Source organism: Columba livia, chromosome 3 (genome assembly GCF_036013475.1).
Source record: "Columba livia isolate bColLiv1 breed racing homer chromosome 3, bColLiv1.pat.W.v2, whole genome shotgun sequence".
Classification (NCBI taxonomy): Eukaryota; Metazoa; Chordata; class Aves; order Columbiformes; family Columbidae; genus Columba; species Columba livia.
Window position 1 is genome coordinate 76,675,485 of NC_088604.1, and position 26,472 is coordinate 76,701,956.

Below are 26,472 nucleotides of genomic sequence, written 5' to 3' on the forward strand. Positions count from 1 at the left end.
CTTAGAAGGCACAGTCTCAGTATAAATACTTGGCAAAATAACCATGGAGATGTATAAGCATGCATATAAAAGATAAATTTCCAGTCCAGAAACGCTGAGCAGCAGGTTCATAAACTGTTTTAACTCCAGAAAGATGTCTAAAGCATTCAGCACCTACAAAGTTACAAAATACCAACAGTGAATGATTATCATGCTTCTGCTGAGATGCAGCTTCTTTTCTCCTGAAGGCACAAGTGAAGAAAGTTGCAAGTAGAAGAGTATTTCCTCCTCTACACACATTTCAAGAAACATCTTTGCAAGCAACTCACTAGAATTCAGAGTGACATTTTATGCCAGCTAACCTAGACCCCCTGAGTCTTCAAAAGTAACCACACTCCTTTCCTGTTTAAGCTAAGGAAGGAAACTTTGTTTTAATTTATCAGTCATGCTCTGAACAAATGTTTTTTTATAACCAGGAATCCAAACCACTGCAGATTTCACAGCTTCAAAAAGAAACAAACTTCAAAGATATCTTTAACACTATTCCCAACAACTTTCAATAAAAGAACAGCAAGAAGTGAGATACAATAGTTCTTCCAAGTGAAGTCTTGTTCAATAGAACATCTTAAAAGTTGACCCAAAAAAAGGTTTGTTTGCAAAATGGCTCTCTGGACTAAAAGTTTTCCCTAAGTTTTTAAAATGAGAGAACAAAGCGTAGAACAGCAACTTCTGGTGGTCTCAGATCTGTCAAAGGACATAGACTACAAATTGCCACATCTTAGTAAAAGGCATAGGGGAAGAGGAAAGTTCTTAAAAATAGTGCACCCTCACATAAAGCAGCAGAAAAGGTTTTTCTTCACTGAATTGCAAAGGAAGAAGTCGTTCCTCCCCTCACTGAACTGATAGACTGTTTGCATCTTTTCTCCTAATTAGCTGATAACATAAACTGTCAAGCTTTGTGTTAAGTAGACGGTCTGCTTAGCCTGGAACACTATTTACACAGACACAGTAGGAATACACTCATGTTTCTCACATATTTAGTTTGTGAAAGTTTATTTCCATCCTAAAAAATCTGACAATTGTTAGAAGTCACATCTTTCATTATACAGGTCACTTAAATGCACTTTCAAAACCATCATTTTGCAGCTAACAGCCTTAAACATAACTTCTTTAGAGCATCATGAAAGTGGCATCCACATTAGTTCAAAAAAAGTATATTTATACAAAGTACAGGCAAGTACAGGAAAACCTGTACATAATTTGTGGGAAATAACATATGAAAGTGTAACAGCATAAAGAACTAATACAAGGAATATTAAGCATTATGGGCATTCACATTTTGTTATGTAATTATCTTCAGCAGGTACATCATTTCTGTATCAGTTTTCAAGTACTCAGGCAAATAAAGAACAAAATATGATGTAACAACTGAATTTTAGCCAAAACAAAAATCACACATAAAGAGAGATTTCAATTGTTGTTGATTTTTAATATTAATTTGCACTGTTGACTATTTTCCTCCTCCTATTATTATCAAAGAACTTCAATAGCTCTAGAAATTAATTTCCTACAGACATTATTCTTCAAAGAAATTTAGAAAGTATAGAACAAGCCTTTAGCACCAAGCATTTAAACAGGGGTAAGCACATCCCTATCTATGTTAGAGTCACTTTCAGCTAGGGCTGGCATCTAGATCACACACTATTTCCTCTAAACGTCTTTCTAAAATAGCAGCAGACCACTAGGAAGAGGAGTATCACCACAAATGAAGGCAGAGAGTTTCAGGGCATTTCTCAACCTCCTTTGTGAGGGTCAGACATTAGATTTGTCCTTTCCTAAAAATAATCTTTCAGGAGTTAAGTGAAAGCAAGCTCACAGTGAAGCATCCCTGCTCAAATCCCAATATTCTTGCTCAAAACTTTCACAAACAACTAGAGAAATGGGAATTTCCTTATCCCAAAAGACATTATTAGTCATCTGGAAAACTATGGAACCCACAAAAATCTGGCCACTAGGTATAGCAGCAACAGCTATAAAAAACAATGACAGAGTTTTAGATTAGAGAACTTTTTCCAGTACCCTTGAAAAAACACACTTCCACTGTTCAGATGGAGTAGCTGCTCAGATGGATGCTACACCTGCTACCAGAGACCAGAGAAACTGTGGTGTCCGGGGAGCCCTATGGAGCCCCAGCAGGCAGGAGGTGACAGTAAAACCCATTCATGCCCAGAACGACAGTCCAGAATCAGAACACTAAACCTTTGTTTAGTACTCCAGTTACTAACAGTCTTCAGAAACACTGAGGCCTGTGAGAGATTCACTGGAGTTGGTGGGTGCAGTATCAGGGAACACAGATGCTTTTACAGCCAATATGCTGAGCAACAACATAACCTGTCAATCAAGGGCAGAGCTGATTATAGGCATCTACCAGGCTCTTCCTGCAGTAAAAGGACAGAGAGGAAGGGATAAAGTGAGTAAGGAGAAGAGTTAAGATATCATGGAAGACAAGAAAGTAGAAGTGGTTGTAATATTAATGGAAAGACAAATTGCAGTACACTGCACTAACTGTAACCTTCCAGCTTGAGAAGCTGAGAGGGCACACTAGCACTGCTCAGTTTCGGGGCAAAACACACACAGCAATGACAACAGCACAGTCAGGAGGCTGCTTATAATACACACACCAAAAAAAAAAATAAATAAATAAAAAAAGAAAATAGGAGCAGACCCATAGATTTTATATAGTCATCACAGAGGCATGCAGCAAGCTGCATCTCTAAATCAATTTCAAGAACAATCAATACTCCTCTAATGCACTAGGTAGGCTAGATAAGTAAATTTTTATTTTCACAATTGCTTGTGTGTCTTATAGTAAAACAACAAAAAAGCCAAAATCAAGATCTACTTCAGTACTAAAAATAATTTTTCTGTGGTCACTCTGCCATGAAATTACTGCAAACTCTCTCTTTTCCAAGTCAACTAAAGAAGAATTATCACAAGTGCCAAGAATATTTTGCCTTATCTAAAGTTATACCCCTATATATTCACAGTAAATGAAGAAGCATTTTAAATCTGTAAGACTAAATGTGATACTTTTTTAGAAATTGTTACATAAATACTATGGGATATCGAGTTAGTACTTAAAAAATAAGACATTCTAGCATGGTAGCTCACTATATTGTGCATGAGATACTGATGACTGAATTTCCATAAAACCTTCTTTTAGTTTAGGAGAACTAAAGGTGCATCTTAAGCAGTTTATATCTTAATAGTTGAAAACATGTGCCAAGTTAGGAAACAGAACATCACAGAGGTGTATTGACAAAAGCAGTATCAACTCCTCTAGAGATTCATTTCAGGTGTACAAGTTAGTTATGCCAGCTGGCATATAAAAAAAGCAAGTCTTGTACTCTGAAGTGCTGAAACGTGTCACCACAACCTCGCCCTCCTCTAGATCTCTGAAAGATGCCCTCAAACACTAATCAGTTGCCGACAGTTTCCACAGATAGCTGCTTTTCACAATAAAGTGCAATGTTACCTTGCTAACTCACAACTACATACCTCATTTCTGGTTGCTCCATATTCCAGCTTTGTGCAGCACAAATTCATATGCTACTTTGTGAAATGTCACTGAACTTTACATCACTTGAATTCAGTTAGTCAATAAGTACCCTGCAGAAAATACTGATCTGTAGCAGAAAAAAAAAGTATATCTGGAGTTTCAAGATTGCTGGTAGGAGAGGTTTGTCCAGTGTTTTGGGATGGCAGGGTGCAGAAAATAACACTGCTGAACTTCTGGAAGGAAACGCCACTGCATAACCACCCAATTCTCTACTAAGACTACGCTCTAGGTCCTGCTGATGGAAATTAAAATCCACTTGCTCTGGCCCAACCCTTTGCTATCCTGAACTTCAGCAAAGTGAGTGCAGAAGTAACTGGCAGGTATAAAAGAACCACTGTACAGAAAAATGTGTCCAATAGGCACCATCATTTCAGGGCAGCTAATTCTACAGATTACTGTAGCTCAGGGCAGCCAATTACACTGTGATCCAGATTGCTTCAATTTTTGCTTAGACAGTCTCCCAGTGATATTTTAATGTGTTAAAATACAGGCTGGAAGAAGACAGCTATAATAGAACAGGGATCTGCATTTTCTAAAGCAGGTTTTTGTCAGCAAAAATCTAAAGCACTATAATTAGTCAACATTTAATTACCCCTGACATGCAAGAAATGAAGATGTAATCAAGAATGACTAGAAAAATTGCAACTTCAAGTTGTGTAGTTAGCAGTACCTTATAGAAATCTCAGAGTTCTAATTTCATAGAAATTAGCACAACAATTTAGTGCTAGGAAATTCTGAAGGCACAAATAAACAACAAATAAAAAAGGCACTACTTGCTTCTTCATGTAAATTTGCAAGGCTTATACTCATGTACACCCTGAGGGCTGATGAAAAAAAAACATACACATGCAGAAAAAACACCACAGATAACACGCAAGGCCTACATTCAGGGGTTTCATTAGCCACCAAGTTTGTGTTTAAGATGCAATGACATCATTAATGCAGACAGATTTCCAGCATGGTCAATATTGAGCACTGGAATGGAATGCCTACATTGTCATACTGCAGAAGCAACTATTAAACCTAACCAGCAACACTGTTTTGGCACCAACTTTTTGCTGACAGCTCTGGCAGATCCCAATTACCTGGATACCATTTAAATTTTGAAAGAAGACATGCGCATCTGATCCTGTTAAGTATGAATTACCATCACGACAGTTTCTAAACTTTCAATGTGCTCCCTGTCCTCCTGCTTTACATATGTGGAACAAATTAAGTACTCAGTAAACAGATTACAGCTGGTTGAAAACAGCAACAGTGAAGTAATAGATGTTGCTCACACCAGCTGCACCTACAATAGTGATTTAACATGCCAAAGGGGTACTGTACTCCTTGGTGTACCTTTGCTTTGTGTCTGTATCTGGAGTTTTGCAGCATTTACTAAGGCACATCTGAAGTACACTCAAAGCATCCCCTCTCCTGGTGAAACCAAAGCTGAAGCCCTACCCCAGGACCCAACCTGTATTTTCCCACTTTTAACAGAGATGCAAGATCCTCCAATGGTTTGTTCTCTACCTAAGAACAGTGCACTCCAAGGACAGCTAATGCAAACTTTTCTGACACAAGTAATGCAAAGCAGATATGAAGTCCCACAACCACAGTAGAACATAGACAACAGCTGCTCTTCACCACACAGATCAACAACAGAGATGCACCCAAACAACTTCTTATATCAGTACTACATACATAGTAATACCCAAATTAGTTAATTAGTTCCTCATTTCACTAACTCCTGAACTTGTCCTATATTACAGGAAGTTGTCAGGGTTGGGGGTGTTTTCACAAAAAACTTGATTTTCCTCAAAATACCCCATCTGTGTATGGAACAAACACAGCAGCAAATATTTTAAAAGTAAGCTGAGGTTAAGTTTTAGAAGTGAATTAACATTCAGGCTTATTTACATTTCCTGAAAAGTGATGATAAAGAACAGGTGTTTGGTCTACCCACTATCACTTTAAAGGCACAAGATCAAAAAATAACATGCTTAAATTCATTCTATGATCTACCCTCTTTTTGCTAAGACCCATCTGCTCCTTCAGCTCTACAGTGCCCACTCCCTGTGCTCTGCCAACTCTTTTCTCCTAAAGCAGAGCGACTCTTCCTACTGTGCTGTTTTGACGATACCCCATTGGTAGACATCCTTTCACATTTCTTCTTCTGCCCATCTTCAGCTGTAACCGTTTTGGTTTGTTTGTTGGGTTTTTGTTTGTTTGAGCTTCTTTCCTGCTCTCTACCCCAGCTCTGCTTTCCTCCCTTCCTTTGCTCTAGGGATTGCAGAATAGCCAAGTCTAGCAAAGTCTCTTTTACTAGCCAAGCAGTACTGGTCACTAAATTATCTTGCTAAGTATTGATACACAGCAACTGACATCACATAAACCTATTAACGTTAATAAGCTGATTAAAAAAGGGTTCCTGCAAAAACCCAGAGGAGTTAGCTCACACATGAGCTAGACTGCTCTGAGACTGACAGCCACAAGGTAAGCAGAAAATTGTCTCCTTATCAGTATTGCTTTGCTTCCAAACAATGCATTGCCTTACTAGTATTTATAGACAAAAATGAAGGGCACTGGCTCAAAACTCTTAGAAAACCACATAAGTGTCAGCAACACATGCTGTGAGGCAACAAAACTTTAACAGTGTGGCACTGTAGAGAAATGACTGCTTACCACATTCTCTTGCAGTTGTCTAATAACCCAGTTATTACATGACAGGTCTCACACACGTGCTTACTGGACCTCTAGCAAGGCTAGTAACTATTTTATATCAATAGTGCTATCCTGTACACTTTTATTTCCCCACAAAAAGCAAACATATCTTTTTATATTTGACACATGCACTTAGTGCTCTGATTACCACTGCTGCTTCATTTAGCAATGTATTATACATCTTTTAAACACATGTACCAACATCGCCTACAATAAAATTGTACGAAGTTGTCAGAGATTCCTAGTTACGCTGTTAATGACACAAAAGTCTCTTATCCCCAGTCGTAGTTCCTGTGTTCAAGACAAGCTTGCCCATTTTACTACACTATAAATGTACATATGAACTATATACACCAGGATTGTTGACTACTCTCTTGCTTTACTACCTTTCCACATTTTTAAGTTATGTCATGAGTTCCTACTCACTTAGGAGTTGGACAAGTAGAAAATTAAAAAACAACTGATTTCTACAGTAGTCTTACATGACAAAAAAAACACAAGGAAGCAGAAGAGTTGGGAGTGAAGTTGAGCCTGAGAAAGAGGAAGCAGTGGGGGAAAGCATTTTCAGGTTTCGTCCTAATTTCTCACTATCCTACTCTGCTATTAACTGATAACAAATTAGTTTCCTAAGCTGAGTCTGTTTTGACCATGACAGTAATTGTAGAGTGATCTCCCTGTCCTTATCTCATGCCATGAGCTTTACATCATATTTTCTCCCCCGTCCTATCAAGCAGGGAGAGTGAAAGAGTGGTTTGGCTGGCACCTCATGGCCAGCCAAGGTTAACCCACCACACAGAACACAGCTGAATAAAGCGCTATAGTTGTTTGCTTGACTTGAAAATGAATAGCCCTCAAACTTCCTTGTTGCTTCCAGAATCTCTCTTCTACTCTGTGCTGCTAAGTATTTTTTCTATAATACTCTCATGCAAATACAGTCTTTTAGCATGGACTACAGTAAAATCTTCCTGGCAGTGTAAGCCACATCCCAAAAACCTTACTGTAATCCATCCTAATGTGGTATGGAATGGCAAAATATATCCCATTCACCTCAGAAATACAAGGCTGACAGTACTCAGTCATTTACAAGGAGGAAGAACATATCTAATCTCCAATGCAATACAGACACACTGTTGTGTTTTTAAGGTCATGGCTATATCTGCTGCAGTGGTCCTGTGGGCTTGCACACTACTGTGGACTCACCCCACAGTCTTTACAACAATACAAATCTCTAAGAAAGCACAGTCAAACTTTGCAAGCAACAGCAGTGATTTTGACTTATTTCAATCTGCAACAGTCAATGGCACTCACTCAGGATATTTGACAACCAACAGTAGGACAAGGGGTAATGGGTTCAAATTGGAACACAAGAGGCTCCACTTAAATTTGAGAAGAAACTTCTTCTCAGTGAGGGTGACAGAGCACTGGAACAGGCTGCCCAGGGAGGTTGTGGAGTCTCCTTCTCTGGAAACATTCAAAACCCTCCTGGACGCCTTCCTGTGTAACCTCATCTGGGTGTTCCTGCTCCGGCAGGGGAATTGGACTAGATGATCTTTCGAGGTCCCTTCCAAGCCCTAACACTGTGACTTTGTGATTCTGTGATTTGCAGCTATGAGGGAGTTCACAGTCTATCCATACCCCAGCATCCATACGAGAATAGAAAATTGTCACATTACTCAAAAAAAGGATCTTCACAGCAAGTAGGAGCTATGAAAATAACAGAATGCTTTTATAGGCTATACGTATTGCTGTACAATACAGCAAAACCAAAGAAGAAAGGCTATTTGTATGCCTGGTTGTGAGGCTTTCTTCTTCACTACTTGCCTTTTTAGATTCAATGCAAAAGAGCTCCCAATGTAATACAAAAAAAAAAAAAAAAAAAAAAACACAGGGATTGTGAAGCTGTTCATAGGCTTACTCTTTGGGGTCTAACCAGACAGACTAAAACATGAGGTACAAGATGCTGCCAGTCACACTGCACATCCCCAAAGCAGGGAGGAAATGGAAATCTAGATTCCCCAGGAGGAGCTCTTAAGAGGTTCTAAACTCCCTCTATATTAGTTGCCAGATTCAGCCCTTGAATTTTGAAATTCACTACTTGGATTTAAGAAAAAGAATCATATTATTGTGCTAATAAGAATATCTGGAACTATGCAGCCTCTTCCACCTGTCAAAAGAAGAGAACTCCATAGCTGCTTGTAAACACATGGTCTGTCATGCACAGCTGTCTGGGCAAGACACACTGGGAAAATTTATCTGGAATCAAACACCAAATCCCCCTTTGAGTTCAGTAACACCCCTCTTCAGACTCTTATGTTCTTCCTCCTGTACGGGAAAAACTACAAAGATATATAGCTTAAAAAAAAAAATCTGTTAAAAAGAAATCGATTTGATCTACCTAAAAATAAGAGAGGAAGGAGGTGTGGGGGAATAACAATACTTGGGGCTGGACATGGGCACTCAAAAGAAAACCCTTCATTCAGACATAGCCTGCACTGACAAACAGTTGTTCTTGTTCCCTTAAAGGACAATATGGAGTAAAGAAAAATTTAAATATAGTGAAAATTCTCAGTCTCATAACAGTTTCCTGATTTCCCAAAACTTCAAGATGAGGATCATCCCGCCAGCAGTCTGAGCCTACCAGATGCACCTTTCTCCAGAAGTGGCCAACTACTGAACTAGTCAATCAGTAATTACAGTGAACTGGGCACATTTAAAATCTGGCTCTTAACAAAATAATGTCAGTTTATTTGCTTTGTGCATAAATTGAGGCCACTTATTCATCCATCTAACAGATAAGTACCCAGGCAGTACTTCACAAGACTTGCTTTCTCATCAGAAAACAAGCCACTCAAGAGTATGGCAATACTATTATTACAGCAACAGGAAAAAAAGACTGCTTGAAAAAATTGACCTTTTAACTGGAAAACCACACTAGATTGACCAAAAAAAACCACCTTAACAGCAGTCACATGGATAGAGGGAGCAATAGCAGGCGAAAATTCCTGTGTGTTGCTGTTCAAAAAAAAGAAGCTACCGAGTGGATTGCTTTTTTTCTTACATCAGACTAATGCTAATACTGGCTTCACTGAACAGACGTACAAAGATATAGCTTACAGTCAAAGATATTAAAAATGTTAAAATAACATTTTAAAATGCAGAAGCTGTTCTCAGCTGCTTATAACAACCAAGTAATGTTTCTGAATCCAACTGTTGACATACAGTTTCAGCACCAGAGGCTAAATTTGAGGGGGTTTCTGCATTGTGATATTTCTACCCATATATGTGTGTTGATAATCTGCACCAACAGAGCATATTTCTCTATAGTTCACATACTGTACTGTTGTCACCGGTACCTGCCATGGACAAATCCCAGACACAAAAAGCAGAAATGTTAAGTTTTATACCCCTCTCAGTAAATACAAACTCCTGGGTTTGAAAACCAGCTCTTCAAGTCAATCAACTGAAAGTGTCACAAAGGGGAAGCTTCAAGGAAAAACACTGATGGTTACATCTATTTTACGGAATGAATATATTAGAATGAGCAGAACAAAGATGGTTGATTTTGAATGCAACTAGAATAAAGAAATAGCTACATCACCACTCTTCAAAAACAAATTCCCAAGCCTTTGGAGATATGCCATGCCACACAAACAGACTCCAAGACTGCTACCAGAGCAGATTTCTTTAGAAAAAGAAAGCCCACAATGACAACAAATTCAGATCTGGCAGAAACTGTTTTTCAAAATGTCCTTGTGAAACCATCTTTAAGTTAACTTTCATCTGAAAGCTTTGATATAAATTCATACATAAGTTCAGTTTGAAACATCAAATTGCTTGACATAGTAAATCGAAGCTTTGTCATCCACTCTCCCATCACTCACACACTCATACTAAAGAATTGCTTTTTTTGTAAATCCATTATATTCTTCGGGCTCTTGTTACCACCAGCACAGCATTGTGTCGCTTTCCCCTCCAGCAGGAAAATAACCATGCTATTATTCTTTGTTTCTGTACTTCTCTATTTCACACTAATTTGAGGATTCTCTAAGCAAAAAGGGAAAAAAATATTATTGTTTTATGACAATGTTTTACATAATTTCCCCCCCAAGTGGTATTGGTCTGCACTGGTGGCCAAAAAACCTCAACAGGCAAGAACTTATTTTAAGTCAGTGCCTACGCGCATGGCTTACCATCAGAAAAAGCACTGCTGTAAAATATATAACCCAGTGTAATTCTACTGGCAGCCAAATTCCTTAAAACCTGGAACTATAAACCAGCACAATATTGTATGAAGATACTCAGCTACCAGATGGAAAGAAAGCCAGTCAGCACAGAAGATCCTACTCAGGGATCTTTATAAACCAAATCAAAGCTCCCTTCCTGAGGCAGAGTTGACTGTGCTCCTTGCTAATGAAATGAACTAACCTTCTGAACAGGAAAACTATTTTTTTAAGTATCATCTTCAAAATGAACATTAATTTTAACTTGTAAGTTTGGTAGCCTCTGTACTACTTCTATATAATGATTCAAAGAAAGCCTACTAAACCTTACTTGAATTTCAAGCATTAGCTACACACCAAGATTATTTTTTTTATTATGAAACCTGTATATGGAAGGTGCTGTTCAGGCTCTGCAGAAGACTGTTATAAAGAACAACATGCTTCTCCAAGGACTCCCAGGAGCTACTTCATCTCTCAAAGGTTACCACTTACTTATGCATTAATCATGACCATATGGCCATAATATTGTACCATGAGATAGTTCAGTACAGTGCATTTCCTCCTATAAACAAAAACAACATACAAATGACCTGTCAACGTGGATTTTACTTTGTCAGTCCTTTACAGTGGAATTTATTACAATATCTTTATCTCTGTGACATTTCAGGTCAACATTTCTCTGGTTTGAAAAACATGTTCAACTATAACTGTCTAGTAACCCAAGATCTGGAAAATAGGTGTTGGTCCACAGCCTTATGTAGAAGGCTGAAGGCTCTGGCACCCCTGTTGCTTCAAACTGTAGCATAAACAGTGACGTGAAAAAAGAAATCAGACACATTTTGCCATCCTCAGAAAGAAACAAGTTCCAGCATATTTAAGACTGTAAACAGTACAAAGGCAAAAATATCTCAAGTAGATTAAATTAGCTTTTATTTATAAGACATAATACTTTCCATTTGCACTCAATGAAGACAGTTTATAAAGTAAAATAGTGTGGTTACATCGAATGGTAAAAATATTTTGAAAAATTATGTTTGTTATTTCTTGTTGCAACAGCAGAAATCTCCATTCCAATTTCTTTTACAGTAATGTGACAAGATAGGTTTTGTTTTAAGTAACAAAAGGTGGATGGAGAGGGATGCTGAACACACAATACATTCAGAATTACTGTATCTCTAAGGCAGCAGCTGCAAACCAGAGCCTTGGCAAATGAACATTGGTGTGAAATATACAGCTTTTCACAACAAACAGTCCAAGCCTACCATTGAAGCAGCATCTGAAAACCACATTGTACAATAGCAAGCAAGTTAAAATTTGTAGACACCCAACCACAGGAAAAAATTAAGTTGGCAATTTCACCTCCTTTTCATAATGGCAGCTCTCTCAAAACACTTTCTGATCAATTTGGTAATAAGCTGAAGTTGTGCAACATTAAGAAAGGCATTTACATTTCTAGTGCCAGTGCCAAGACTGAAAAAAAATAGAAGTTCAATGCCAACTTTTGTACTGTGGAGAGGCACTGAATGCAGTGGGAGCCACGGGCATCCCATGCTACCAAAAGTTACTACAAATTCTCAAACGGCCAATGGAAAAGCAGCAACTTCATTTTAGCTTTCATACACGTGTTCTAGCTTTAAAGATAACTTAAGCCCAGTATTTCAACTGTTGGCAACACAGTGATGGTTACAGCGTAAACTGACCCTCCTCTTAGAAGATTTTCAGTACCCTAGTTTTGCCACAGTTCGAGCTATAACTTCACTTGCAGGTTCTCCCACCCAAGCAAATCTTCCCAGTGATTTTTGAAGCGTGGTTTATGACTACATAAAACTCAGATTTTTATAGATTACTGTGCCTCAATTTTTTTTTTATGTGAAAAGAAAAGTGGGTAAAATCCAAATCACCTGACATCGTAGGATGAAGCACTATGACTGTGTCTTTTCATAGTTTTGTACAGCCCTACACCACATATTTCATTTCTCTCTCTGTACACCATACTTTTTAGCTGCCAAAAAAGACACTGTAGTATCACCATGGATGTGGTTTCTGTTTCTATTCACAGCCTACAAAAAAAAAAAAAACAGTTCTCATAATTAAAACCCAAATGTGACTGAAACAGAAATAAATCAGTCAGGTTGTCAAGAAGTAATCAAACGGTCAAGTAGAGGGATACAACAGTCCAAACAAACAAACCCCACATAAACATGAAGAGAACAGCTTCCAACTCGTATTTGGTCTTAATGGGAAATAATTGGGTTTGTCTACAAATAAACTTGGTAAACAGGTATGCCTACATTGTTATTCTTAGAAGAGAGACTATTTATTGTTTTGTAAACCTCAAAGCTACATTAATTTAATAGAATTACTAAAATAATACATTGTTGCCACTAGTACAAATTAACATCAGCCAAAAAACATCTACAGCATGGTATTTTCCCCACACTTCCTTCAGTTCAACTCGATTTGACCTTCACATAGAAACCAGGTAATACAGGCAACGTTTTATACTAATGGTAAGATAAGTAAAAAACACACTTGTTCTCTTAGGGCTTGAGATTATTTTCTGAGATAGAGAAAAGAAAAGTAAAGGCTACACTTCTTTAGCATACCTTTTCTTCACTTTCTGACTCACAGCTGATCTTCACCCTGCTGCTTTATTTTCTAACACAGGATGCTTTGTTGGTGACCGATGAAAATTATGCACAACAGATACTGTGCCTTCTAAAACAAAGTCACAGCCTATACCATTAGCTTTCCCTTTTCTGTTGCACAACACTAAGTGTGTGTTGGTGTGTGCCAGATAGTATTAAAATTATTAGACTCTCGCAGCCCTTCTACCTCCATGGAAACACTGTTTTCAGGCACCAGAAACAAAAGCAGCCAATTCCTAGTTTAAGTTACTTACTTAAACAGAAAAACACAGATTTCTTTTTCATATCCTACCAGTATCCAACTACTTAATGCTGAAATCCAGGATAATAAGAGTTCTTGTTAATGGAAAATAATCAAGTGACCATCTAACTTTATAAGCTCCTAGTTAGACAGCAGATTTCTCAAGAAGTATTCACCATACGTTCTTTATTCAACAGCAGGAGTGCTGCCAGGTGAAGAGCAGCAGCTTTTCATACTCGCAGGGAAAAGAGAACGTGCAGTTTATTTACCCAGTACTTTATTTCAACTACGATATAAAGAATACAGCCACTAGAGATTCAATACAAACCGAAGAGCACAGCATAGAAATTGGGCAAATAGAACTAATACAATTTCTGCTGTACATCTTCAATCCTCAAAGGAGTAAGAGGGCAGTGTATGTTACAAACCACCTCTATCATCAGAATGGGCATAAGAGCTAGAACTGTACTTCCAGAACAACAACAACAAAAAAAATTAAAAACACCCCACAAACAGGCAGAATCAAGTTAACCGTTGAAAAACTACTTAGTGCTACCTGTGAGATAGATTATACTAGGGTAAGTAAACATAAAAACTGATTACTAATATTGTGGTAGGCACTAATTACTCCCACTATCAAATGCTAAAAGGCATCTGCATTTTTACTATACATGAGCTACTAATTACCATTTTTTCAACAGCAAACAGGAAAACTCTTGGATTAAGTGTTTAGGAGATTAAAGTTGACATGGACAAATTAAAACGACATACTTCGGCATGGTAGCACTCGAAGGAACAGTAGAAATACAGCCCATTTCATGTTATCCACCTATTCAAACAGTACAACTGGGATAATTCCTTTCTCAACAGTATTTCTATCCACGCTAACACTGCATTAACTGGCAACCGCTGCTGTTTACTGGCAGAGATGGGAAAAGCTTTGTTTTCCCAGCAAAATCCAAAATTCAGAGAGGAAAGAAGGAAATCAACTGCTTGATCACTGAACTATGGGCAAAAAATAGCATTCAGGCATGCAATAACCACTATAACTTGCAAAACCAAAAGGGAAGCCAGCACTAGCACTTCTGATCATTTCATTGTCATTTTCTTCACTATTTGTATAATGGCAAAAGGCCATTCAAACACAAGGAAAAATAAAGTTACTACAAAATCGTTATCTTAAAATGATAAGCCTGAAAAAGAAGACTAAACCATGTCACAAGAACACAAACATGCTGACATCCCAGCTGCTACAGCCTACTGCCAGTAAGAGCATGAGAACAGTCTAAAGGAAAACATTGTGCCGTTGCCAGAAGGATAGTTATACTGACATACTTCCAAAAAAACCCTCCCATTGGAGACTCTTCTTCCTTCAGCTAACAAAAGCACCAGCTAAACAAATTCAGGGCTGGAAAACTGATATCTGCAAGCACTAGTTGATCACAAAAAGCCAGAAAAAGAATCTTTTTAATTATTCTGATAAGATGCTTATGTGAAGGTATAATACATTTTTACAGACTGATCATTTAATGGTCCCTCTCTCCCACTTCCCTCCAGGAAACGGAACACATTTCCTCAACCTACAGAAGGCAAAAGCAGACAAATGTCTCCAACTCACTTAAAACTATGGATAGCAAGCTGTGTCACTGCAAAGTTCACACTTCTAGGCAAAAAGAAGAAAGTCAGATTTGTTCAAATATTGTATGAGAAACAGTAGCAAAGTATCAGTATCTACAAAAAGGCAAGTAACTGTCTTTATTTAAAAACATTCACACACACTTTGCAAAAACCAATTTTACATTTATCCTCACTTGTACAATAAAATAGAACTTCTACCTAAAAACCTGCCTTACCTAAGAAACGTGCTGTGTTGTTCTGACAAAGTATTATAAGATTATAAAAGGAAATTGACACAATCATATAGCTAAGGGAAATTAGGGATAAACTCAAAATAAGATGTTATCTAACATAAACAGAAAAGTGTTAATAATAGAAACAAACTGCAGACACTTATTTGTTGTTTGTGTACGTAAACGAGTGCTTAGAGTCTTGAAGAACTGCCATAATTCCAGTGCTGCTATGGATTATTTTAACAGAAATTGCCATCTTAAGTGTAGGGTCTCTCCTCAAATTCTACTAGTCACATCTCTCAAAAAAAAAAAAAGAACACAACACCTTGGAAGACAATCAAGTACATACACCCAATAACATTCAACACCTTGCTTATTCATTGATATGAACTGTCTTTCCTCAGAAACCAGGTGCACTAAAACCAGTGTTTTTTTCCATAGTTTTAGAAGTCTTCACAAGACTTAACAGATCATTCACCCAAAAATACCCTTAAAAAAACAAAAACAAAAATCATCTTCAAAGCAATTTACAGTTGTAAAGAAATCAGCTCAGGCATTGTAAAATATACAAAGGAAGTAACATCCAAACTATTCCTATACCGCAAGACTCAAACAACATCCCTAAACTGCTCTCTTTTTTTTAATGCAGCTTTTGGAACACAAAGGACATGTCTTTAAGTTTAAAAAAATAATAATAATAATTACAGGATACATAACATTCAGTGAGTAGAAGAAAGGTTTTACATCAATTTTCTTGTGTACTTATCCAGATCTGTCACTGGGAACTTTCCTCAGTAACTGGGATAACAACATCACGAGATGACAGCCACAATCACAGTTAATTTGAACAAATGCCATGATACTTCCAAACTGTTGCCTGCATCTGAGCTGTAGCTGCTCTTGGAAATACACATTAGAATATCACAATTCTAAACAAAAGTGAACATGCATGAACCAGAGGTTTCAGAAGTGGTGAATATCAACCACGCTACGATTAGACAGTAGATGAGGTTCACTGGACAGCCTGACTACCCTGTCACATCCAGACCCACAAAACATCCCTGGTGAGCTTAGCAGCATGAAGTCCCATCACGTTTCAATGCTGCAGACTGAAAAGCTTCAGCTTTCTATTCCATATGATGTATAACTTGGAACGTGATCATTTCTTAAAGCCCATTCAGTTACTGAATTTTAACTGATAAAAGCCAATTCTCTAATACAGCTTGTTGAGCTACACATGGACAAAAAAGTTAGGTCTTCAATGAAAGGCCGCACAAAGAGATGACCATGTAAGAATTTCTACTGTAAGACCACAGCTAACACACACGGGTATCTAAAACCTACTAGAAGGAAGACCTTTTCTAAGCTCATGGTGTAGAAATAACATCTTAAAACCACTGAATCTTTAGCACAATAAAACCAGGACTCTAGACAACGTGATAATGCAAACAGTCAACATTCTCCTGAAAAAGTGGTGGTATCTTTTCACTAGACTTTCCAATACTGTCAGAAAAGTTTATCAAGAAAATAATTACTTATACACAGACAACATAGCAAATGTACTAGTTGAAATTATCAAAAATGTTTTATATACACTTAAAGAACACAAGTATTTTGGCATATCACTAAATAAAGACACAATCATGGCCAAATTTGAAACATTTGCAACCATGAAGAACTAATAACAACAAATAAATTACATACATTTTTTTAAAAATTATCACACCTCAAGACCATCTATGTGTATAAAACCATTTTTTGCCAAATTTCTTGCTCTTGGGATTGCAAGCACACACGAAAAAAAAACATTAAATGAGCTTAGAATTATTTTATTATTTGATTTTCTAGGTATTTTTCCAAGAATACAGGTAGTATTTTTCCTAGAACGCCACTAAGATATGTATTAGTTATCTCAGTAGGTAACTGAAATGGATTTTTAAGCAAATAGCTTTTGCCATGTGTAAAGGCAGGTACTTTATGTCTAGTCTAAGGTGAACATCAAGATCAATTTCTTGCTTATTATTGCTAGAGAATATTTAGAAAGCATGGGGAATATCTGAACAACTGCACTTTAACCAGACATACTGCACCCTTGCCGAGTCTCTCACAAACCTGACAGTCACTGCAGGCAAGTCCTTCAAAATCTTTTTCTCCCTTGATCAGTATAAGCTTCTATTTGTTCTAATCTAATTCCAGCCAATGTGATACCTCATTGGTGGTATCAACGCTCTTCCACTCAGCTCAGTTTTCCCACTAAGAATATACCAGCCTAAACAACACTTTTGCTTATGTTTCTGTAAAGAAAATGAAATAAAAAAGTTCCCTTAAATAAAACTTCCTGGTACACTTTTTGCTGTCATGGATTAACTACAAAGAAGCTGTGTCCCTCTCCCTTCATTTTTTGCACATTAACTCTAAATATGAAACCTAAGGATGCAAACAAGTACTACTGTTTGCTAGGCCACTGCCCATTATTTTTAGTTGAAATACTTCTTTCAGACTCCAAATGTCTTTTTATTTCACTACCAAGACCTCCAAGTTCTTAGGACATGCTTATTAAGTTGTGTGTTTGCTGTTAGCAAATGGGGTGGGGGGATTGTCTTTGACAGACATTTATCAGTTTAAGAGGTATTAAAAATGGTTCTTAAGAGTGCACCAAGTAAGAGAGCCAAGGTCCAGCTCTCTCAAGGGTTCTTTATGGCACTTGCTACAATTACTGTTCACCATCAGCACCTACAGAGAACACCAAAAGCAAGCCAGATGCTGCATCAGTGGAATGAAAAAGAACATTTCCCTAATTAAAACTTTTGAAAGTATAAACGTAGTGTTTATGGGCAATAACTATTCCATATACTAAAACAGTAAGTTACCAATTTGTTAAGGGTCAATGACATAGTACATCTTCCTGTCAGTGACTGTTGGCAAAGCAACACGGTAAAACCCCACACCGCGCTGAGAGCACACAGGTCAGATGACTAAAGAACACCCCTGTTTGTTCCAAACAGATAATGCAGGAGAAAATGAGCAAGGTTGCTGTTGATGGATGGTCTGCGTGATAACCAGGAGGACTGATGCATTTGACTGTAGCAGAAGATACATCACCAACCATAACAAGACCTCGATAACATACACAACCCTGACTTTGTGAAACACCCCAGCAGATAAGTACTGTAATTGAATTGCCCCCACATTTTTGTCACTCTGCCTACAGCCGTAGCAGTATTGTGATAAGGATGTTTTCCAATGGTTGTGCACAGACCTGTAAGTTTACAGGCTGGCCACCATTAGTTGGTAGCAGTTTGCTACCAAATGAAATTATGAGAAGGAAATTTTCCTTTTCTTTAACAAGGTCTGGAAAGAACTTAGTGTACTTAAATGAACAGACTTTTCCATTTCACATAAGAAAAGCAAGAAAAAGAAAAGCCAAGCTAACTAAAACCCTTAACATTTCATCTCACTACAGCCTATATCCATATATGCACACATATATTTATAGACCATCCTTAAACCAATGGGCCAGCTAGAGGAAATTTATTTCAGCAACCAAATCTAATTTCAGCTGTGCTGATTATTTCCAGGGTGGCTAAACATTTGGAACTTCATACAAGGAGAAAACATTTTCTCCTCATCAAGTCATAGCTCTTTGAGGAGTTATACACAATAGTATTAGTTGGGTGCCAATTCTTTGCATGATCTTTTCTTGGCTAAAGTGTTTCTGTTTCAAGCAGATCTGTTACCCAATACAGACAGACTACTGCACTTTGCTAATGCCCAAACTCAGCAGAATCTCTGGTTATTCTCTGCTCTCCTTAAAAAAGCACCCAGGTTTTATGACAATTTTACAACTTCAGAAGAGTTATTTAACAACTGAATCTGCAACCATTTCATTAGGCTCCTTTTTTTCCCCACATAAGAGGCATAGTTATAAAGAAGACAAATTCAAATTATTGCCTTTGATATCCACTACATAACAGTTGGGGGGATATACAGAATGCTCTAAAATTCAGACTCTTTTTTTCCACTGTTTCATTCCTTTCCATTTGAATTTCATAAGCTGAGCTCAAAACTAAACATCTGCCTGGATAGTTCCTTCACACAGATGTGCTGTCAGGTGGTGGAGCTATTTGAACTAGCATATTTTAATTTGTTTAAATGACAATAAAGGTATCCTGGGCAATTAATAAAACCAATGTACAAAAAAAGAGATGGTGAGGCAAATGAACAGTTTAGACAGAGGTGAAAAGGAAACTCAGAAAAAAAAAAAGCATTGATAGTGATTTGCACAAGCTACACTGGAAGGCTTTGCATTACATGATGGCAGCAAAACAACCTGCTCAGCGCTTCCTTCTGTAATGCCCATGCTGATACGCTCTTTCCACACTATCCCAATATATTCGGGCAATGACATTCAGCCCCATATTCCCAAAAAAAAAAAAAATAATTGCAAACATCTCACTGCTTCCTGTACATTCATTATTAGAATTCAAATGTATTGCCAACACATTAGCAATAAACAGCTTGTCCACTAAGTCCTAATAAAAATCCCATTCAGAAACAAGTTAACAGCCAGGCAGTTAAAAACCTGTATAACAGCTAGCTATACATTGATTTGTACCGCTAAAGTTAAACTACTACCTCTAACTGATTTAAGAGAAGATTTAAGTGGACGAAAACAATTTAAACACAAGTTTATATTTACCATTTGCATTGGCTTCATTTGAGCACCTTACATTCATCACCTGAGTTTCCCAGAATCAGCTGTATCCTAATGCTTTCTTTTCAAACAGATTTAATTTAGTCAGAAGTACTGTATATTAAATTATATCTAAATTATAAGTAGTTACCAAAAAGCCAACAAAAAACATTTTCTAGGCTGTCTGCTGGAATTATTATTTCCAAACCATTTCTAGGCATGCAACAAGGGTTACTCTCTCACGATAGCCAGTACTGATATAAAGGCGTCTCTTCTATTCTGTAGTATTGTGAGCAGCTTTCTAGCAGACAATAGCACATCTCTCATCTGTCCTACCATCATCTGAAGAAAACATTATCAGTTACACCAAGTACTTGGACACCACATAACATCGTAAAATGAAAAGGACTACAAGAGAAGAAACTATAAGCAGGATTTCTAAGGGAAAAAAAGTGAAATTATCATGTAATTTTGAAAAATCAGATTTAAGTTCTCTAATGTATGTTTAAATTATTGACATTTTGGGTTTTTTTAGGTTGGTCTAAAGATCAAGTGATGATAATTGCATTTTGGTAATCACCAATGAGATAGATCTTCAATATTCTTTTTTTTTTATATGAATTAATATTGTGCCTTTTCCAAATCAGAAAAAAGTGCTATCACTTTTCATGTTGTATTTTTGGAATGACACAGAACACATGGAAAGAACGATTAGCATCTATTTGCAATACACCTCAAAACACAAGACTAACAAGACAGAATAGGTAGGGTACATGGCACACTTCATTAGTGTACTACGTAATTTTTGAACTGTATCTGTTAAAAGACATCACTACAACTTTTAAACTTTGTATGCAGAGATCACAGTAAGCAGCAAACCACAGCAGCAACAGGATAACATGGAAAAGCACAGCAAGCTACTACAATACCCACATGAAAGTAAAAATCTAAGGGAAGAGCTGGTTAACTACCCTGTTTCACATGAAACTACAGAAGTAATTTTTGTTTCCCCAACCCCTTCTGCCATCACTACAGCCCTGCTCCACTTCTCCATTTATGAAACAAAATAGTTGTCAGTAATCTAAGAGCAGTAGTATCTCCACCAAAGCCAGATTCATCAGTTTCTAATCTGGCAGGCCACGGAGGACAAGAGAGTCTTTTAGCTAAGAATTAATTTCTCACCACCCCTCTACATCAGTAGCAAAAACCTCCACTGAAGCATTCCAAATAGCAGGGAAGAAAAAGGGAAGAGCCCAATACAACCAAAGACCTCAACAAAATGAAAAAAAAATTGCATTTAATTGTCTTTTCATTGCACTCCAAGTTAAATTTTACGAAGCATTCCACAAAAAATAAGCGAATGAATTGCCAAGACAGTCATTTTGTCAAGTGACACATGTCAAATTAAGAAAACATACATGTATAACAAACTTCAGAGATTCATTTGTACATTTAGTGAGAGGAGGACAGCTCTATAGCTGAAGTGCCTGGGCATCTAATTTCTTGTCCATTTATTATAGAATTCTATAAATGAAAAACATCTATCAGAAGTAACTATTAACTGTTACATAGAGGAACATCCTTTTCTATCTCCTTGCACCTTCCAGGAAGTGAATGCCACAAAAAGGACACATGACAATTTAACCTTTGATATCTTCACTTGCCTAAAGATCAAGATATCAGAAATCACATCCAGTGTCACATCATTGTAGGGACTGAAGTTACATTTAAAACTAATGCAGCAAACTAAACTTAGTATTTACCAATTAAAACAGGCAATGCCTTCCTCAGGCAAAAGAAAACAACGTAACTAGGAAGGTTACTTTTAACCCCCTTCCAAAAAGCAGCTCTCTACTGCCTTCATGTACCTTGAGAGAAACAGTCAAAAGAAATTACACACTGCAGTGTGTAAACAGACAAAAACGGGTTAATGGACCCAAAGTTCTAGCACATTTCTTTTTCCTCCTACTTAAACCTTAAAAAGAAACTTAAGTACACTGAATCTGTAGTATACGTATACGCTCTTGCTCTCCTATGTACATCACCATGTATAATGACAATAAGAGCCTCACTTTACAGTAACTGAAACAGTTCATGAGTTCCAAAAAAGGAGAGGAGGAAAAGAAAGCTTGGTGTATGCTGAAAGGAGTTATTCTGAAGTTTTTTCCTTGTAGAACAAGAACTTACAAAGCTTGTTTCTTTTTCCCCTGCTTTCCTCAAAGTGATCAAGTTACTTCTAATCAGTCACATACTCAAAGCAAAATATCACCTTTTACCTTTGGATTAATTTCATCTCAGCTAGCTCCATGGTACAGCAACCTATCAAAAGCCTGCTCAAAAAGAAAATAACAATAATAATAATAAAAACACTAGAATATGGAAAGAAAAAAATAACACTGTACACAGGGCAATAACCAGTTCCACAGGAGACGCCTGCCTCCTTGTGGCTCAACTAACTGTAAATTAGATTTCTCCAATTCGTTCCATTACACCCAGTAAATCTAGTGAGCTAAGAAAGTAACAAGCTACTAGCTCAAGATGGTTTTGGGGCTTAGTTTCTGTTTGGTTGGTTAGGTTGGGTTTTTTTTGGGGGGGCAGGGGTGAAAAAGAAACATTATCATAATTTTACGAAGCACTGGCAAAAGTTATCCATCTCTCTTTACTGAAAGATTGCCTTTAGCCTCCTCCTCTAAACAGCAAAGACAGTGTGGGAGGGGACAGAGGTCCAACTTAAAAACCACCAACATTCTTTACGTGGCAACAAAAGCAAAGACCTGTCAGCACTCTGGCACCTACATCTAGAAGGTTCCAAACCTCAGCTCATCTGAAGCTTAACCTAGCAAGCCTCTCTTGATGCCTTTGCTTTCAAAGGTAAATCCCGTTTCTGCCCCCAAGTCTCCTTCAGGGTATGCCTAGGAGGACTGCACCCTCGGCAGGGATGAAGCATTTGGTGCTTTCAACAAGATGCAGACATTCTTCTGTCCTGCCTCAAAGGCTCAATTACACAGGGCTACTTTAAGGCCTAAAAGAGTAAGCTCTTTAGAAAACAGCTGAGGTTTTTGGCTAGGTTGTTGGGTTTTTTTTTCCCCCAATCCAGTCACTCTATTGTGCAAGAACTTAGTGGTTAAAGAAATCAAAACTTGTGTGACAAATACAAAAAAAATCAAATTCACACCAGTCTTAGGAGGGGATCACATCATCAGGATGACTTTGGTGTGGGATGGTATGAGTAGCTTTCTAACCATCTTACAGAGGCTGCTCCGTTTATGCAAGTCCAAGGCACAGAGGTTAGGAAATCCATCCACAAGAAGAAGGGAAGTGCCGGTCTCCACTCCAAAGGTTTTTTAATATAAAATACATTAACTGAACACAAAAGTAGCCCACATTTTTCACTAGAGAGAATGAAAAAATAATTAAGAAAAAAGACATTGTCCCCTCCAAGCACATTTTGAATGAAAGGCTTCAACTCTACCCTTTCCTTCTTTTAGACAAAAAACAAAAACAAACAAACAAAAACTTAAAAAATTGACCACCCTAAAGCCTGGACGTGGAAGATGTAATTTCTTTCTACTACAGTTTTTATGCCTAGGTCCAGGATGAGAAGCTTTGCACTTCTCGATATTTTCTCCTTTTATTATTTACACAGTTACCAATGAGACAGCTTCTACATTATGTGCTTTAGCCCCATTCATGCCTGCTCAGCTCCTACCAGGCCAGAGCATGGCACACCCGGCTATGGATTCTACCACTGTTGCCAGGGGCCAAAAACTTGAGTGAAGCTGCACCTTACACTGCAATATCTAAAGAGCTCCATAGATCCCATTAGAAAGGTTTCAAGTGGAGAATCAAAATAAGTAAATGCTTACATTAGCTCTACCACTACTCTAATAAATAAAGGAGAAAAAAAAAAAAAAAAAAATCACCCTTACAGAAAACAACATTGTTTATACAACCAGGTCTGTAATTAACATGCAAATTACTTACTCAAACAAATTAAGAACTATCCTCTCCCGGTTTTTGTAATTTTATAGACTGAACATGGCAGAGACTTCAATTTATTAAAAGTCAAGTTCTTCTGTAAGCAACTCTGCTTCCATTACATGGAAATAGTGGGCAAGTAATAAGGACTACATGAAGTCATACGCACACAGAAATTTACTACAGTAGGTTTTCTGCTTGTGCATTTAAGACAGTTTGTGTTTTTGTTTTACACCAGGGTCTGACACTAAGTTAATAAGCCTTTTATTGAGATTCAGAAGCTATTACATTACACGCGTCTTGCTCTACTTGCATTTGCTAACCTATGCTGAGGCCTAGGATTAAATTTTACGCTTCACTGACAGAAAATAGAATCCTAAATCACCAATCCACACATAATTGTTAATTTCCCCACTTGTTTCTTGTGGTCACAATACCTATGTTCTTCCTTACCACAGACTTACTTTAAACTTTCATATTTTTAAACGTAGCACTGAACTTCAACTCAGGCCTATGAAATGCCTCGTTTTCTTTTAATTATCCTTACTACACTCTCCCTATTACCTAGGCTAGTAAAGGTTTACTAAATTTTGTACAGAATGATAACAAACTATACTATCAAAGCAAGTATCATGGTCACAGACCTCTTGAAACAATAATAAAACCTCCTACTAATACGAATAATAAACAGCAGAAGGTTCTAGTAGATTAAGTACCAGACTCATACTCAGAAAAACTCATATCTTTCCAATTTTATTCTCACCCAGTCTTCTAGATGACCTTGGGTAAATCACTATCCTCACACTGCAGTTTCCCCAGCACTAAAAATTAATCAAACTGAGTTGCAAATCTGTCTGAAAACCCCAAATGAAATGCACCATAAGAATTAAAAATATATTTCCCTGTCTACAGATATATTTGCCTGCATAGCTTTTCTTTATCCCATTACACATCAGCAACAGTGTAAGATTGCTTTTACTTTCTAAATACACTCTAGTGGTTCTTCAAGAAAGGCTTTACACTACTGCCTTACTTTTTATCACATGCTTGATCTATTTCTGCTACCTATCTACTTTGAAGGACGAAGAGCTTGTATCTAGCAATACACAGTTAACACTTACTTTAATACACTACATCAAAAGCTGCTGTTGAATACATTCCTAAGCTACAAGGGGAAAATAAAACAGGACATATCAGAACAGAGAGCAAATTATCATCGAGAAGCAACTCATTCTCTAGTCTCTTGCTCACATAAGTAATCTTCTAAATAATCATGCAAGTATTTGCTTCCACAACCTGCCATGGGAACCAGTCATCAGCAGATTTTTACTGAAAATACACGCATTAATGAACCAAACTGCATCAAAGCAATACAAGAAGATTCTTCTTCTTACACAGCACTAGACTCAATAAACACTTCTTTTCATTTAACAGGAGACTGACATTTATTAGCAAAGAACACTGTCTAACTGTGGAACACTTTGCTCACTTGCTTTCTTCTCATTTCTGGGTTGGTTTGTTTGGGTTTTTTAGAAAAACTATGCCATTATGAGATGCCTTTTCACCTTTCCTATTCCAAAATATAAGGCTTAAACAAGAGTTCTTAAAAGCTCTTGGCTTTGCTAGTGTTTGGGGGTGGGGGAAAGTCCACCAAAAAAAAAAAAAAAGCACTTATTCATAAGTAATTTTTCTAAACAGAGTTTGCAGATAAAGTTGCCATTTCCAGCATCATGCCATATAAACCTGCTTTGATTGACAAAAATCTTGAACTATGACATACTTAACTTGCAGCTGTTTTCCTGATCAATGAATTACTACAACACACCGAAAAGTGGACTGTATATGTTGATCAGCAGAATAAAGAAAAAATATTCCTGTACTGTCAATAGACAACTTCTTGAGCCTTACTAACGGAGCCGATTAAAAAAAAAAAAAAAAAAAAAACGAGAAGACAGACCTTCCACACCACAGACGTGGAACGTGACAAATCCAGCTATTTCCCGAAATATTGCAAAACCGATCATAAAAGGGCATCTTGCAGACGTAGCGAGAGGAAATCACCGCGCATCCCAGAGAGAAAAAGCACTTGCATCTCGGATCCCCGCGCACTCCCGAGGAGGGCACACGAGCCCGGGCGACTCCGGTGCCGGCGGGGGAAGGACGGGGCAGCCGCTCTGTGCCGGGAGCGGAGCCCAGGCGGGGCCCCCCCGCCGCGGAGCGCAGCCCCGGCCCCCCCGCCACCCGCCCTACTCTCCCCTCCCACACCAACTTCCCCCGGCCCGGGACGTGGCCGGCCGCAGTTGGGCAGGGAGCGACGTGACGAGGCTGAAACCGGTCTGAAGTCCACAAAGAAGCCATCTGCCTCCGGGAAACGTGCTAGTGGGGAAAGAAGAAGCCCGGGGGAGCTTCACCGCGCCTGCAAACGAGCACCTCCCCGCCGCCCCCGCCCTGAGGACCGGGCAGCGCCGCCCCGAGCCGCCCCGCCGCCGGGACACGGAGCGGGCGCACCTTCACCGCCTGCCCCGCGCGGTCTCCAGG

At 38.0% G+C, this 26,472-nt stretch overlaps 1 protein-coding gene across 1 annotated transcript in view; it reads right to left on the reverse strand.

The window, feature by feature from the left end:
• GALNT2 (polypeptide N-acetylgalactosaminyltransferase 2) overlaps positions 1 to 26,472 on the reverse strand; it is a 94,849-nt gene that overhangs the window by 68,151 nt on the left and 226 nt on the right. The window lies entirely within an intron of this gene.